The 16616-nt window shown below is 37.3% G+C and overlaps 1 long non-coding RNA gene across 1 annotated transcript in view; it reads right to left on the reverse strand.

Moving 5' to 3' along the window:
* LOC131802794 (uncharacterized) overlaps positions 1-16616 on the reverse strand; it is a 76655-nt gene that overhangs the window by 43611 nt on the left and 16428 nt on the right. Inside the window, exon 2 of the long non-coding RNA XR_009342392.1 lies at positions 11713-11889. This is a non-coding gene — a long non-coding RNA (uncharacterized LOC131802794). The remainder of the gene's footprint in view (positions 1-11712; positions 11890-16616) is intronic.

Below are 16616 nucleotides of genomic sequence, written 5' to 3' on the forward strand. Positions count from 1 at the left end.
ATTTGGTTGCAGTTTTTTCATCTCAACCTGTATTTGGTAAAGCCCCTAAGGCCTTTTGTTAAAAGACCCGTAAGAACCCGCGTGAAAGGATTTTTGGGCCTTCTTAAGAAAATCTATTAAGGTCTTTTAGGAGCCTTTTAGGATCATTTTTCACAAGACTTTCACCACTACATTTAGAGGACCCACAATTCCTTTTATTAGAATAACTTGAAAAGCTTGAGACCTTCAAACATCCGTTTGCGGTCCAAAAGGAAGACATTAAAGACCTTTCAAGACATTATACAGGAAGTTCCTCCTTTAGGTGGTTCTGTTGATTTTCTTTATGGGGGCCATCAAGGACATTTGTGAACATCAAGGAGAAGAATTTTAATGACTTCCAACAAAGGACTAATTAAAAATTTAAAGATATATATACGAAGATCTTCTGTCCGAAGATATGTATAGTCTTCTATAAGTGAAAGACTTTTTATAATAAAATACTGCAAGCAACCTATAGGGGACTTCCACAAAAACCCTTTGATTTCCTTCATGGATTACAGGCGTTGTGTTGAAGACATTACCGAATTTCTTTTGCAAGGTCTCAAAATTCTTTTTAAATAAGGTTTCAAATGTTTTCTTAGGATTGTAGCAGAATGCCTTACTAAATCAAAGGCCATCTTTTATAAAGCTTCAAGGAATTTAAAACGGTTTTATGAGCTTTTTAAGCAGTAAAGGTCGTACTTTAGAAGACTTCAAATGCCTTATTTTAGAAGACTTCAAAGATTAGCTTATAGGAGAACTTTTTATATTATTTAAGTGGATCGATATTGTCTATTTTCGCACCTGACCTAGGACTGACAAGAATATTGGGATTTGCTAATTTTGCACCAAATCCAATGATCCTTACTTTTTCTAAAAGGTAGATTTCCTTCTTTGAAAATTTGGATCTTTTGTGGGGGAAGTACCAAAAGGAGTGGACCGATGTTGCCCACCCAATCTAAGTTGGACAATGATGTCACCGATAAACCAAATCGGATACTCCCTTCGAGACTTATCCAACTTATCTCCAAGTGTCCTGAAACGAATTTTAACCAATGAGACATAGGGTCTGAAACCGTTATTTCGATGAGGCACGTTTAGGCCGTATCAAATGATATATACCCTCCGTTGTCATATAGCCGCTGTGTTGGAATTTCTCGAGAACTAAAGGTCGAAAGCCGAACTTTGAATATCCTGCACCATTTGCAACGAATTTGCCAATTTTCAAAAAAAAAATCGTTAAAAATTCTGTCAAAGTCTTAAAAATACCGAATGTAGCAGTCGTCTATACGACGACGTGGACCTGCATAGGCAACTTTTGTCATAAGCTATTACAATATTCAAATGCGAAACTTGAAAAAAAATCAGTGAATAATGTAGCTAAAATCATCAAAATACCAAATATCGGGAGGTATTATATGGCCTATACCAAAACATGGACCTGCACAGGCAATTTTCTGTCAAAGGCTATAGTATCCATTATGAACTTCAAATACCAAATTTGAAACAATTCCGGTAAATAATGGCGTTAAAATCATAAAAATACCGAATTTTGGGAGGTACCGTTATATGGGGGCTATACGAAGACGTGGACCTGCACAGACAATTTTCTGTCAAAGGCTGTAGCTTCAATTACGAACCTCAAATGTTAAATTTGAAACATTTCCGGTGAATAATGTCGCTTAAATCACCAAAATACCGAAGAGAGGGAGGTACCATTATACATTATATGGGGGCTATACGAAGGCGTGAACCTGCACAGATAACTTTCTGTTATAGGCTGTAGTATCCATTACGAACTTTAAATACCAAATTTGAAACAATTCCGGTGAATAATGTCGCTAAAATCATCAAGATTCCGAATTTGGGTGGGGGTGGTGTACCTTTATATGGATGCTATACGAAGACATGGACCTACATGACCTATTTTCTGTCTTAAGCCGTAGTATCTATTACGAACTTTAAATACCAATTTTGAAACAATTTCGGTAAAATCATAAAGATACCGCATATCGGGAGGTACCGTTATATGGGGACTATGCCAAAACGTGGACCTACGTGGCCCATTTTCAATACCAAAAGTCCTGCAGATATTATATACATTTGAGTAACATTTTATCAACCTACTTCATTTCGTTCGGAAGCTAGAGAGATTTCCACAGATGGACGGACATCGCTAAATCGCCATAGAATTTTATGCTATATATATATAGAATATATATACTTTGTGGCGCCTAAAATGTATATTTCGAGGTGTTACAAACGGAATGACAAACCTAATATACCCTCCATACTATGGAGGAGGGGTATAATATATTCAACCTGCCTCAACAGAGGTTTTTCCATTTTGAGTAAATTAATCCAAAAAAAAACTTTTGTTTATTGTTTGTCTGAGTTGTTGATATACTTTTTTACGATATTGGTTCTTCTCCCTTTTTTTTTGCTTCCAATACCCATAAAGCAATAAAGTACATTCAACATATTGTTTCAGATCGCTTTCAGGTGTTATGAATTGTTTTGGGTTTTTTTTTGGGGGGGGAGGGAGGTTATGGTTAGTTTGGGGTTTAATGAAGCATTAAAAACACATATGTTAACTACACCAAGTGTTGTAATACACTTGACTGCTGATAATGACTGGTTTATGCTGGAGGTGGGTAGGTGTGTGTGTGTGTGTGTATGTGGGAGTGCGTGTGATAGTGGGAAAATTTCCAAATCACAAAAGATATAATCAAAAAAATATTTGTAAATGGGGAAAAACAAAATTACTAATTTTTAATTGTTTGATGGGGAAAATAAAAAATTTGGAGCATTTCGGGGTCACTTTGAATTTTTTAGAAGAAAAGTTCTTAGGAGGCCTGAAAGGATTTTTTATAAAAATCCTTATGGGACCTTAACTAGTTTCAATTAAAATACCATATTATCAATAATAAATCACATATGACTCCATACAAAAATCCAAATTTATGATTTAAATAATGCCAACAACTTTTGCCTCGGCTCATAAAATTCAATTTCTTAGTGGAGGACCATAAAGCTGCCAGCCGCTGGTAGCCATTGTTTCAATGCCATGGACACGAAAGCAAATGCAAAATGACATTAATCTTTGTAGTAGAGTAGAGTAGAGAGTAGTAAGTGGTGTGCTTTTATATCGCTCCTCCTTTAACGCAACAGAAAAGCCGGAAAAATGGCCAGTAGAACCCAAACAGGAAGTGGCCATATATGTTAGAACCTCCCATTGTCACATTATCACTCTATGGCATATGGGTCGATGTCATAAATCTCTGATTGGCATTGCCGGCCAGAGGTCCATTAAATTCTTTTACGCTTTCTATTTGAAATTATCCTGCAAAACACACAGGACATCCCGAGGAGACAATATGCAAATGTAATGCATGCCATAATGGCGACTTGTTGCCACTTCCTTCATGGAAGGCCACAGATAACAACAAAATTATTCCATCCACCAGTCAGTTAGCCAGTAAAACACACCGTGAACCTTGAAGTGCGTAGGAAATAGAGGACATCGATGGAATGGAAAAAGGCGCCTGAATTTGACTTTCTTAAAGAAGATCTTAAGGGCCTGCTAACGGACATTTAAGGGCCTTAAATGTCTTTGCATCGAAAGCCTTTTTCTTATAAAAGTCTATAAAAACCTTATAGGTCACATGGTTTCTTTTGAAGGAGGCCTTATATTTGCTCTTATATAAAATCCTAAAAGTCGTCCTAGAAGAGATTTTCTTCTTTAGAAGCCCTTAAAGGTCTTTCTCATGGAGTTGATATCATTTATAGATGAAGTTCTCTATTATATGAAGTCCCAAAGACTTCCTTATAAAAGGCTTCAAAGACTTTATTTTCACAGACCCCAAGGATTTTTTATTGAAGATCCAAAAGAGATTTTTTAGATTGGCATTTTTGGGGTTTTTTTCGTGGCCTTAAAAGTCTCCTCACATAAGCTGCCAAAGGCATCTTACTGATAATTTAAAAAAGTATTCTTAAAAAATGCCTGTAAATCCTTCTTATAAAGGTCCAAAAACTTTATATTGAAACCCTCAAAAGGAGGACTTCTATTTCAATAGAAGGCCTCAAAGGGCCATTTATATAAGGCCCCAAATGTCTTCTTAAAATTTATCTTAAAGTAGTTATTATAAAAGGCTCCAAAGTCCTTATTTTAAATAGCCCCAAGGATTTTTTATTTAAACCCACAGATGGCTTCAAGGGAGCCTATTATTAATAATCTCTAGGGCTCTAGAAGGAACCAAAGGACATCTTAGAGAGGACCTCAAAGTGCTCAAATATAAGGCCTCCAATGGCATTTTATTAGAGCCCTCAAAGAGCTGCCCATAAAAGGCCTCAAATGGTTTCATTTAGGAATACTTTAAGGGTGTTTACCGTAGATCCAATAGGACTTCTTATAGCAGAACTTAAAGATCGTCTTATAGTTGACCCTGATGTCTTCTTATTAAAGGCCTTAGGGGGCTTCTTATAGAATTCATGAAAGGTTTTCTGATGAAGGCCTTAACATGATTTTTCCAGCAATTTTCGGAGAGCTTTTCTTAGAAATTGTAAAGATTTTAAAAATCGTTCAAGTTCATCTTTGAATTAGACTTAATTGGTTTTGCGAAGATCTTTAAAGACGTTTTTTGAGCAGAACCCAGGTTTTTAAGTTCTTCCCTGGGAAGGCTTTGCATGTGGTCTCTCAGATGTTCTTTAATATCTACCTTTCGGAGTCCTTGAAGATCTTCTAAAAAGCCATATAGACCTTTGATGAAAGGCCTCAAGGTGTACATTAAAGAAAGCCTCGAAGTATTTTTTTTTAAAGAAAGACTCAAAGAAAAACACATTCATTACTTTCCTAAAGGGAAAAGGTCTAGCGAGGCTAGACATCTAACTTGGTCTATAATACCTCAAAATGCCATCTTTGAAAAAGGCCAAATGTCTTCATTGGTCTTCATGCCTGGACACTTTTCATGTAAAAAATCTTGAAGTTCTTTATCCAAAGGCCTTACAGATCTCTGAAAAAGGCCATAAAGGTATTTTTAAAAGAGCCAAACTGAAACCTTCCAAGCCTTGCCGGAAGAGGGGCCTTTTCAAACCTTCTGAAAATGAATATTGAAGTTCTTCTATATAGCGTCACAAAGGCCTTCTCTGAGAAGATCCTAGGGGTCTTTTTTAAGAATTTCTGTAGAATCCTGAAAAGGCTTCAAAAGGCCATAAAGACATTTTTTAAAGAGCAAAACTGAAACCTTCAAGGCCTTCCCGGAAGAGGGGCCTTTTCAAACCTTCTGAAAACGGACATTGAAGTTCTTCTAAAGGTCTTCCCTGAGAATGTCTTCCCTGAGAAGGTCCAAAGTGCCTTCTTTGAGAAGTTCTGTAGAATCCTGCAGGTATTTTTAAAGTGACTTCATATTGGAGTCCAAATATGCCTATATTGCCTCCTCCCTTTGAGGTATTTATAAAAATCGGACTGTTACAAAGGTGTTTAAGGTACAACTAAAGAAAAATCCTTAAAATAATCAAAATTTGGTCGAACAAAAATTCCTTAAAAATTCCACATTGGGGTCTCCCCAAAGGTCCTTAAAATATCCACGTTTGTGTCCAGTTTCCCAAAAACTATTTATCCTTATATCCCAAACTCCAAGTTTTTATTCTTCTGAAATTCATTAGTACATTTACGTTTGGGTCTTCCTCCAGAAAATCTTTTTAAAATCCATGATAGTGTCCATCCAAAAATGTTTAAAAGTATTTCTTTTTGGATCCTCCTAAAAATCGTTAAAAGTCCATTTTAAGTTAGTCTTGCCAAACAAAATTTCCATGTTTGGATGTTTCAGAAAAATCTACGTCGGAGTATTTCCAAAAATGCTTTAAAAATCCAAGTATCTGTTCTACGAAAAATAAAAGAATCTCAAATCAATCAAATTTTCTGAAAAATCCTTTAAAATTCTCTTTGGGAGTGTCCTTCCAAAAAATTACAAAAATCCACGTTTTATTTAAAATAAAAAAAAAAATATTTTAAAAATCCGCTTTTGTTTTCCCCCCAATATTTCTTAAAAAACACATTTGAATCGTACCAACAATCCTTACAAAATCCACGTTTCGATCTTTGGAAAAAAATTGTTGAAATTTCCTCGTTCCGATGATGTAAAAAATTCTTAAAACATTCGCATTTGAAAAAAAAAAAATGAATAAAAGTCCTTTGGTCCCTCCCAAAATCCACTCTTTTGTGTTGCCAAAAATACTTTAGAAATTCACTTTTGGGACCCTACCAACAATTTTTAAAAAAAAAAAAATCGAGTTTCGGTTTTCCCAAAACTTATTTAAAACCTCGCTTGGGTCAACCGAATGTTCTTAAGAAATTCACGCTTTGAGTGTTGCCTAAAGTCTTTAAAAGTGGTGTTCGCAGAAATTCGTAAAACATCATATTTTGGGTCCTCACACAAAATTCTCTAAAGGTCGCCTTGTACACCTTCCTAAAGTTCTTGAAAAAGGAACTTTGGTTCCTTCGGAAAGTCCTAAAAAAAACATCTTTTTCCAAATATTCTTTAGAAATTAACATTATGCCAATCCAAAAAAAAAAAAAATGAAACAAATTAATATTTGAATCCTTTCAAAACTCCTTCAATATTACTTATTGGTTTTCTCATAGAGTACCTTATAGGTTCTTGTTTTTCCTCTCTGATATCTAAATACATGTGTTGACATGTTCCCCCAGGCGATTATCCGCCTCCACCCCCTCCTCCTTTGTAACTTGCCATTAAAATTGCAATATCTGATTTCGCAGAAAACTCTTCATAATCCAACGCTCTCTCCCCCTCTCTCTCTCTCTCTGTTCCTCCCGCTGCCTATCACCCTCTCTAAACAAAAGCAATTTTTATTATGAAAATATTTTTAGTGTTTGTTTACCAGCTACCGTTCATTTTTTTATTGCCCCTACCCACCCCCTCACACAGTCCATTGACATTGCGATAACTATAATCATCAGCAGAGGGGGCGTGAGGGGGATTATAAAAAATATGTGTGTGATTCTATTGCTCAATAATGGCTGACTGATGATATACTCGTACATATATGCATGATATTCCTTCGGGACAAAATAGGAAGAGATTTATGACCGATGGCATGAAGTGAATTTATTTTGGCTGAAAAGCAGAACAATTATGAATGGGTAGTAAATTATGGAGTTTATAACCCATATTATCATGACAAAATGGGGGTGGGGGAAAGGGACACATATTATTAATTTATTTTGGCCAACGGAATTTGCGACTTAATTCAATCGACATCCTAAATCCTATATTGGGAATCAATTTTTATCTATGGGCTAAAACGATGGGGCGATTGATGAGTGCACACCCCTTTTGTGGAATGTGGGCAGGAGATGAGAGGCGGTTCAGATGTCGGAGTGTATCATGATGACGTAAATGCCTTGAAATAGATTAAATGAAGCAAAACATCTGTAACAGATATTACTCCCACAATGTCAATAATGGCTATATGTGTAATCACAGGGCAGGAGTTTGTCAACATCAAGAATCTCTTATAAAATAATGAAGTGGAAAATTTTTCAAAATTTCCCTTAACATGAAAACGGGAATTTCAGGATATGACTTGAGAAATGGTGTTGCTGCCGAAAATCTCAACAATAATCTATTAAATAAAGTACTACAGTTCTAGCAGAGAGATAATTTATCGCATGCTACAAATTCCCCATTTCCTCCATATAATAATTCCATCGCTGCAACTGAACCGCAATTAAATATTTTTTCAACAACCCGACTACCACTCAAGATCAAAAAAGTCACTGAACATTTCGACATGTAATTTTAGTTGTTCGATCCATATGATAGAAGTACGAACACATGTATTTTACATCTGTACAATGTCATAATTACAGGGAAGTGCATTTAATATTAATGACAGGCCATTAGAGGGAATGGGCAAAATGACTGACTTATTCACTTCACTTGATGTCAGATGAATTATTTTTACCGATTTTTTTTTTCAATTACCTCATCAAATGAAAAATTACAGAAATAAATCAATTGCTTTTACGTTATTTGGTGTAAATTATAATTTGAGAACATTTTAAGAAGATATTCTCTAGAAAAAATGCAGTTCTGATAAAAGATCAGAAAAGTTTCTTGTATAGATCAAATATTTAAGGCAGAGTTTTCATAGATGGCTGGAAGGTTTTCTGACAGAAACCCAGCAGGCCTTCTCATAGAAATCCACCAGGTATTTTTTATAGAAAACCAACAAGAATTCTCATAGAAGACCAAGAGATATTCTCATAAAAGAGCAGAAGGTCTTCTCATAGAATAGATGAAGGCCTTCTCATAGACGACCAGAAGTTTTTCCCAGAGAAGAGCAGAAGGTCTTCTCAGAGAGAAGAGCAGATGGTCTTCTCAGAGAAGAGCTGAAGAAGGTCTTCTCAGAGAAGAGCTGAAGAAGGCCTTCTCAGAGAAGAGCTGAAGAAGTTCTCCTCAAAGAAGACCAGAAGAAGGTCTTCTCAAAGAAGATCAGAAGAAGGTCTTCTCATAGAATACCAAGACTATATAACCAAATGATCTTCTCTTAGAACACCAAAGGATCTTCTGATAGAAGACCAAAGGATCTCCTCACAGAAGACCACAGGTCTTCTCACACAAGACGGGAAGGCCTCCTCAAATAAGACTGGAAAGTCTTCTCATAGAAGAGCAAAAGGTCTTCCCACAGAAGAGCAGAAGGTCTTCTCACAGAAGGGCAGAAGGTCTTCGCACAGAAGAGCAGAAGGTCTTCGCGCCGAAGGGCAGAAGATCTTCGCACAGAAGAGCAGAAGGTCTTCTCATGAAAGACCAAAGGGTCTTCTCATGGAAGACCAAAGAGTCTTCTCATGGAAGACCGAATGGTCTTCTCATGGAAGACCAAGGGGTCTTCTCATGGAAGACCAGAGGGTCTTCTCATGGAAGACCAAAGGGTCTTCTCATGGAAGACCAAAAGGTCTTCTCATGGAAGACCAGAAGGTCTGCTCATAGAAGACCAGAAGGTCTGTTCATAGAAGACCAGAAGGTCTTCTCAAAGGAGACCAAAAAGTCTTCTCAGAGGAGACCAGAATTTCTTCTCATGGAAGACTGGAAGGTTTTCTCACCAGAAGGTCTTCTCATAGAAGGCCAGAAGGTCTTCTCATAGAAGGCCAGAAGGTCTTCTCATAGAAGACCAGAAGGTCTTCTCATAGAAGGCCAGAAGGTCTTCTCAGAGAAGGCCAGAAGAACTTCTCATAGAAGACCAGAGGGTCTTTTATAGAAGACCAGAAGGTTTTCTCATAGAAGACCAGCAGGTCTACTCATAGAAGACCAGAAGGTCTACTCATAGAAGACCAGACCAGAAGGTCTTCTCATAGAAGACCAGAAGAAGGTCTTCTCATAGAAGACCAGAAGAAGGTCTTCTCATAGAAGACAAGAAGAAGGTCTTCTTATAGAAGACCAGAAGAAGGTCTTCTTATAGAAGACCAGAAGAAGGTCTTCTCATAGAAGACTAGAAGAAGGTCTTCTCATAGAAGACCAGAAGAAGGTCTTTTCATAGAAGACCAGAAGAAGGTCTTCTCATAGAAGATTAGATCAGGAAGGTCTTCTCATAGAAGACCAGGACAAGGTCTTCTCGTAGAAAACCAGGAAGGTCTTCTCATAGAAGACTAGAAGAAGGTCTTCTCATAGAAGACCACTAAGAGTCTTTTCCACGAAGATAACGGAAGATCAGAAAAACGTCTTCTCATAGAAGACCAGAAGAAGGTCTTCTCATAGATGACCAGAAGAAGGTCTTCTCATAGATGACCAGAAGAAGGTCTTCTCAAAGAAGATTAGATCAGGAAGGTCTTCTCATAGAAGACCAGGACAAGGTCTTCTCGTAGAAAACCAGGAAGGTATTCTCATAGAAGACCAGGAAGGTCTTCTCAAAGAAGACCAGAAAAAGGTATTCTCAAAGAATACCAGAAGAAGGTCTTCTCATAGAAGACCAGAAGAAGGTCTACTCATAGAAGACCAGAAGAAGGTCTTCTCATAGAAGAACTGAAGGTTTTATCATCGAAGAGCTGAAGGTTTTATCATCGAAGAGCTGAAGGTCTTCTCATAAAAGACCAGAAGAAGGTCTTCTCAAAGAAGACCAGAAGAAGGTCTTCTCAAAGGAGACTAGAAGGTCTTCTCAGAGGAGACCAGAAGGTCTTCTCAGAGGAGACCAGAAGAAGGTTTTTTCTTAGAAGGCCAGGAAGGTCTACTAATAGAAGGCCAGGAAGGTCTTCTTATAGAAGACCAGAAGAAGGTCTTCTCATAGAAGACTAGAAGAAGGTCTTCTCATAGAAGACCAGAAGAAGGTCTTTTCATAGAAGACCAGAAGAAGGTCTTCTCATAGAAGATTAGATCAGGAAGGTCTTCTCATAGAAGACCAGGACAAGGTCTTCTCGTAGAAAACCAGGAAGGTCTTCTCATAGAAGACTAGAAGAAGGTCTTCTCATAGAAGACCCCTAAGAGTCTTTTCCACGAAGATAACGGAAGATCAGAAAAACGTCTTCTCATAGAAGACCAGAAGAAGGTCTTCTCATAGATGACCAGAAGAAGGTCTTCTCATAGATGACCAGAAGAAGGTCTTCTCAAAGAAGATTAGATCAGGAAGGTCTTCTCATAGAAGACCAGGACAAGGTCTTCTCGTAGAAAACCAGGAAGGTATTCTCATAGAAGACCAGGAAGGTCTTCTCAAAGAAGACCAGAAAAAGGTATTCTCAAAGAATACCAGAAGAAGGTCTTCTCATAGAAGACCAGAAGAAGGTCTACTCATAGAAGACCAGAAGAAGGTCTTCTCATAGAAGAACTGAAGGTTTTATCATCGAAGAGCTGAAGGTTTTATCATCGAAGAGCTGAAGGTCTTCTCATAAAAGACCAGAAGAAGGTCTTCTCAAAGAAGACCAGAAGAAGGTCTTCTCAAAGGAGACTAGAAGGTCTTCTCAGAGGAGACCAGAAGGTCTTCTCAGAGGAGACCAGAAGAAGGTTTTTTCATAGAAGGCCAGGAAGGTCTACTAATAGAAGGCCAGGAAGGTCTTCTCATAGAAGACCAGGAATGTCTTCTCATAGAAGACCAGGAATTTCTTCTCATAGAAGACCAGGAAGGTCTTCTCATAGAAGACCAGGAAGGTCTTCTCATAGAAGACCAGAAGAAGGTCTTCTCATAGAAGACCAGTAAAACGTCTTCTCATAGAAGACCAGGAAGGTCTTTTCATAGAAGACCAGGATGGTCTTCTCATATAAGACGAGAGAGTCTTCACATAGGCGACTGGAAGGTCTTCCCATAAAAGATCCGAATGTATTTTCAAACAAACGATGTACATGGGTAATTTATTTGTTTTGTTTTCAAGTGGCTATTTTTGTCCAGGGGGTTTCCTTCAAAATATCTCCTGCACGTATGTATATAAATACCTATACCTATATATTTCCAAGAAATCACTAATTTTTCCCTTCCATCGCATTCTCATTGTCCAGTTAATTGAAAGGCGTTCTTCTAATGATACTTGTGTCCATATATCACATACTTGGCCCTATCACTTCGTTTCATTGTTCTTCGAGCCCTCCCCTCTCCACTTCTGCCGAAGACTAATGTGATACTAATGTTTGCCAAAGTTCTTCAAAAAGAATGCAATGGCCACTTGAGGCAAATCTCAATGTAAGCTTTTACCTTGTTTTGTTGTCAGATAGATGGGGTTCTCCGTGTTGTTGTTGTGGTTGTATTTCTCTAACGTTGGGTGATACTGAACTCAAGTATTTCTTTTTCCACAATTTTTTCTTTATTTATTTTTGTTTTATAATGCTTAGTTTGAATTTGCAGGGCACAGCAGGTTGGCAATCGGTGGTTCTGAAAATAAATTGAGAAATTAAATTAAATAATTGATTTCCACATATCATCGATATTTACTTAAAATAATTTATTGCTGCCGTAAGTTAGGGAAAGCATTGGTATGAAAGTAGGGCAAAGCATTTGGTACGCATGTTCCGCCCAAAATACGCAAGATTTAGCCGTTTCTTAGCCGTAGACAAATAAACAAATTTGATGGCGAACATTTAAAATATCATAAAATTTGATGAAATAAACACTTATCTTTTCAAAAACAATTAAATGCAAATAAATAAACTTTGTTTTCTGGTTACCAACTCAAAATAAAAATACAGGGTGAGATAAAAAACCTGCAACAGCGTCAAACGCCATAATTTTTACATTTTTTAAATTTTTTTTAATGAAAGCAAAAAATGTAGGAATTAGCATTAAATTGTAGACTAAGTTTACATTTGTTTGAATTGGTCATCTTTGGCACGAATTATGGCCTTAAAACGGCCAATGAAACCGTCACACGTTGCCCGAATCTTGCTCTGCGGTATTTTGGCCCATTCCCGGCGAATCGCTTGCGCTTGAGGTGATCGACATTTGGTATTTTTTTAATGCAAACTTTGCTTTGCAAAATACTCCAGACACAATATTCCAACGGATTGGTATCCGGAGATTTTGGTGGCCACTGTGTGCTGGAAATGAAGCGAGGAACCTCATGTTGTAACCATTCTTGGGTGTCGCGTGCTGAGTGCGATGGTGTTGAGTACTGTCCCAAGGGTACCCAAGGCTTTAATACATCCTCCAAAATATTTTCGCGATAATATACGGCATTTATTCTGATGCCGAATCGGTCGATTAAAACGAGCGTAGAGCGACCATGGGCTGTTATGATAGCCCACACAATCACCATGGCCGGTGCCGGCGCTTGAGTTCTGGTGGCCAACCGAAAGTGCACATTTTCAGCTAACCTCTTTGGCAAGTAAACACGATCATTTTGTTTGTTTACAAACTGCTGGACAACGAACGTTTTCTCAGCGGAGAAAACCAAATTCGACAGGTCACCACTTTCGGCCAAAGGAAGCAACTCCAACATATTTTTGGACATGTAGCAATATGGCGCCCAAGGTGGGGTCCGAACTCACGACCCTGAGTAAAAAAGTCTCAAGCTCAAGCGACTGACGGTCGTGGGTTCGGACCCTACATTGGGCGCCATATTGTTACAGATCCTTTTAAGGCATGAACAATATGGTTCACAGCGTGGGCCCGAGCCCTCGACTCTCAGGTTTAAATTCTCGAACTCCAGCGACGGAGGGTCACGGGTTCGAGCCCCACGTTGGGGCTCGTCATTTTTCACTTCTCTTTTGTAGGCGCCATCTAGGCATCTCCTTGCTCTGCCTAAAAAGGACACGTAAAAATATTTTTGTTTGTACACTCCACCATATGGTATATATGGGTGCTACCTATTAGTGGGCCAGAATCGAACATTTTTTGTAAGGAGAGAACAGACCTACCGAGAACCGCTATTGTCAAGATTCAGTTATTTGGTTGGACATTGTGGTACAACCTTCAAATACAGAAAATCTGGAGATAGGAGAGCCATTTTCAATTCCAATCAGCCTGCATTTAATATGAACCTTTTGGAAAATGCCAACGCTATAGATTTAATAATGCGGACTCTATCGTGATGTCAACCAACAGACAGACATCGCTAAATCGACCAAAAATTCTTTGAGGTCTCCGATCATTATTTCGTGGTATTGCAAATGGAATGACAAATTTAACCTACCCCCTTGCTCGCGACAAGTTTCGCTCCGAGTGAAAATGGACCAATAAAAGAAAAATAAGTAAAAAGGCAGAAGGTTCTTTGAATACCCTCCACCATTTGGAAAGAATTTGGAAATTTTCAAAAAAAAAAAAAAAATAAAATTCTGTTAAAATCCCAAAAATACCGAATATAGCCATTATATTGGGGCCTATATGAATAATGTAGCTAAAATCATCAAAATACTAAAAATAGACGTGGACCTGAATAGACAATTTTCTGTCACAGGCTGTAGTACCTAGTAGGAACTTCAAATACGAAATTTAAATTTCGGTGAACATTGTATCTAAGATCGTCAAAATACCGAAAATATGGAGGTACTGATATATGGGGCCTATACGTAGACCTGGACCTGCATTGAAAATTTTCTACCATAGACTGTATTTAGAGTTCCCATTACGAACTCTAAATACGAAATTTGAATCAACTCCAGTGAATAATGTCGCTAAAATCACCACAATCTCGATTATCGTGGACCTATATAGAGATTTCTCTTCCAGGGGGTAAAGTGCTTAGAAATAATTTCTAGTATGTATTTTTAGGTAATTCCATTGAAAAATCTAGCTAAAATCATCAAAATACCGAATATAGGGAGGTACCGTTATATGGGAGATATTGGATATTGTGGATCTACATAAGGACAGGGCTAAATTGTCTTAGAATTTTACCCTGATAAAAGATATATATACTTTGTCATGTCTAAAATTATTATTTCGATGACTTAGAAACGGAATGGCGGAAACGTAACCATACAATGTATGGCGGAGAGTATAAAAATACTACCACTTATTTATCGAAAAAATGGCTCTCACTCTCTTTTTCTCTCTCTCTCTCTCTCTCTCTCGATAACTTTCTGCTTTATTTTCCATTTACCCTGAATTTCAATTATTTGTATTTTTCCTTGAACAATTAATTTAATATACAACATGATACAACAGTCCATTTTTCTCGAGTGTATGTTTTTGCTCAAGTGCATCTGTACTTCTTGTAACGGTAATGAAAGATTTGAAAGAAAAACATTTAAAATTCATGATCACCCATTGTTTTCGGCCTCCCCTGGGGGGAGATGTATAAACATGTTCGTTCAACAACAATTGAATAATTGAGAATAATTAACAACGATTAGCGCACAAGTACAAGTACACACACCTGCTAGATGAGGTCCCACAAAATATTGTGGAGTAACATCGAATGATGTTCAGTTTTTTTGCTTTTGAAAAAATCTGACTTATATTTAGTTTCATTTTTTTTTTGCGTTTACCTCTTCCTCTTCATCATCATCATCATCTTTTTGGCATTCCATCAATTAAGTTATTTTTTCTTTCTTAAAAATTGGAGTATGAACCTCTTCCGTGACCGTGTGAGTATTCGAGTGTGTGTGCGCTTCTTTATGTTTATATCATCATCATCAGCGGCGGTATTTCGAACGAAATCAAAATCGTTTGATGATGGATTCTTCTACATTTTTTTTTGAAGAACTACCTGCCATCACGTGTCATTGTTTGAAATATTGAAGCCAAAAAAACAAAACATATTTATTGTGAAAATATCAATAATAAATATGGTGAAGTGTGCCAAAAATGAGACATATAATCAGGGTTTTTGTTCTTTTTTCGGAATGTGTGAGCTAACTATAGGTTTGTAGATAATTCGATTGAAAGCTTTTAAAACAACAAGTAGGGCCTGATTGGATATTTTCATTCAACCAGTTTCAATAAGCACATTGAATTATTGAATTCGAATTATTCCATTTGTAATTCGACGGATTCGATTTGTAATTCAAATGATTTAAACCCTTAGCCATATGACTAGAGAGGGTATATATCATTTGATACGATCAAAACGTGCCTCGTCGAAATAACGGTTGTAGACACTAGGTCTCTTTAGACCAAATCCGTTTCAGGACATTTGGGGTCGATCTAGCGATGTCCGCCCATCTGTCTGTCTGCTGGCTTGGTGTACGCCATAACTCTCGAAGGGAGTATTCGATATGGTCCAAACTTTGTACATCGTAATATTAGTATCAAACTTAGATCGAGTTCGGAGATGGATAATATCGACCACTCCTTCCGCTACCTACACCACAAAAAACCAAAATTTTCAAAAAAAAAAAAAAAAAAAAAAAGCAAGTAAGCAAAGGCTACAGTCGAGCGGGGCCGACCGTTGAATAGCCTACAACACTATAATAAACGATACATTTTATATAGGCGAGATACTCGAAAGAATTCCACAAGATATTGTGACAAATAATAAAAGAAAACCATCAGGTTTCGTTCTCTAATTTTCGAATAATAGCAGCTTTAACTAATTTGGTCATTTCCAATTTATTGGTAGATGTTGCACGTAAATGGTCTTCCTAGATCTGGAACCAATATTTCCCAAAGACCGATAATCTCTCAGAAGTGGCAAAAGATTAACATTTATTATTGGTTTTTGACTGAAACGCATCTATATGAGATACAGACATTTGACTATATTCTTCAACGAAATCAGCGTTGACGAAATAGTCAGAAGTGCGTCTTTCCTGCATTTGTGAATTCTCCAAAGAGTCACTGGACATTGAATGGAATGGACATTTTCGTATTTTGTCTACAAAAGTTGGCAAACTATTTCACACATTGAATATTTTTGGATGGCCATCCAAAACTGCTTGGCTTTCGCAATGTCCCCCTTTCAAATGTGCGTGAGGATCGGGCGATAATTACGACCTTCCGACAATTTTGCAGTTTTGTTGGTCCATTTCAACCGCTAAATATATGGCGATCATTTCCAAAAAGAGTAGGCTTCTATTCTGACCCTCATCTGATCCCCATGCAAAATTTCGTTAGGATCGGGCCATAAATGCGATCTGTATATGATATCCTGATATCCTAACTACTTAGTTTTGTTAGCTGTAGAAATATTACCAAATGTTTAATTCAAAATGAAAATATGC

The sequence above is a fragment of the Musca domestica genome, unplaced genomic scaffold (assembly GCF_030504385.1).
Source record: "Musca domestica strain aabys unplaced genomic scaffold, Musca_domestica.polishedcontigs.V.1.1 24, whole genome shotgun sequence".
Taxonomy (NCBI): domain Eukaryota; kingdom Metazoa; phylum Arthropoda; class Insecta; order Diptera; family Muscidae; genus Musca; species Musca domestica.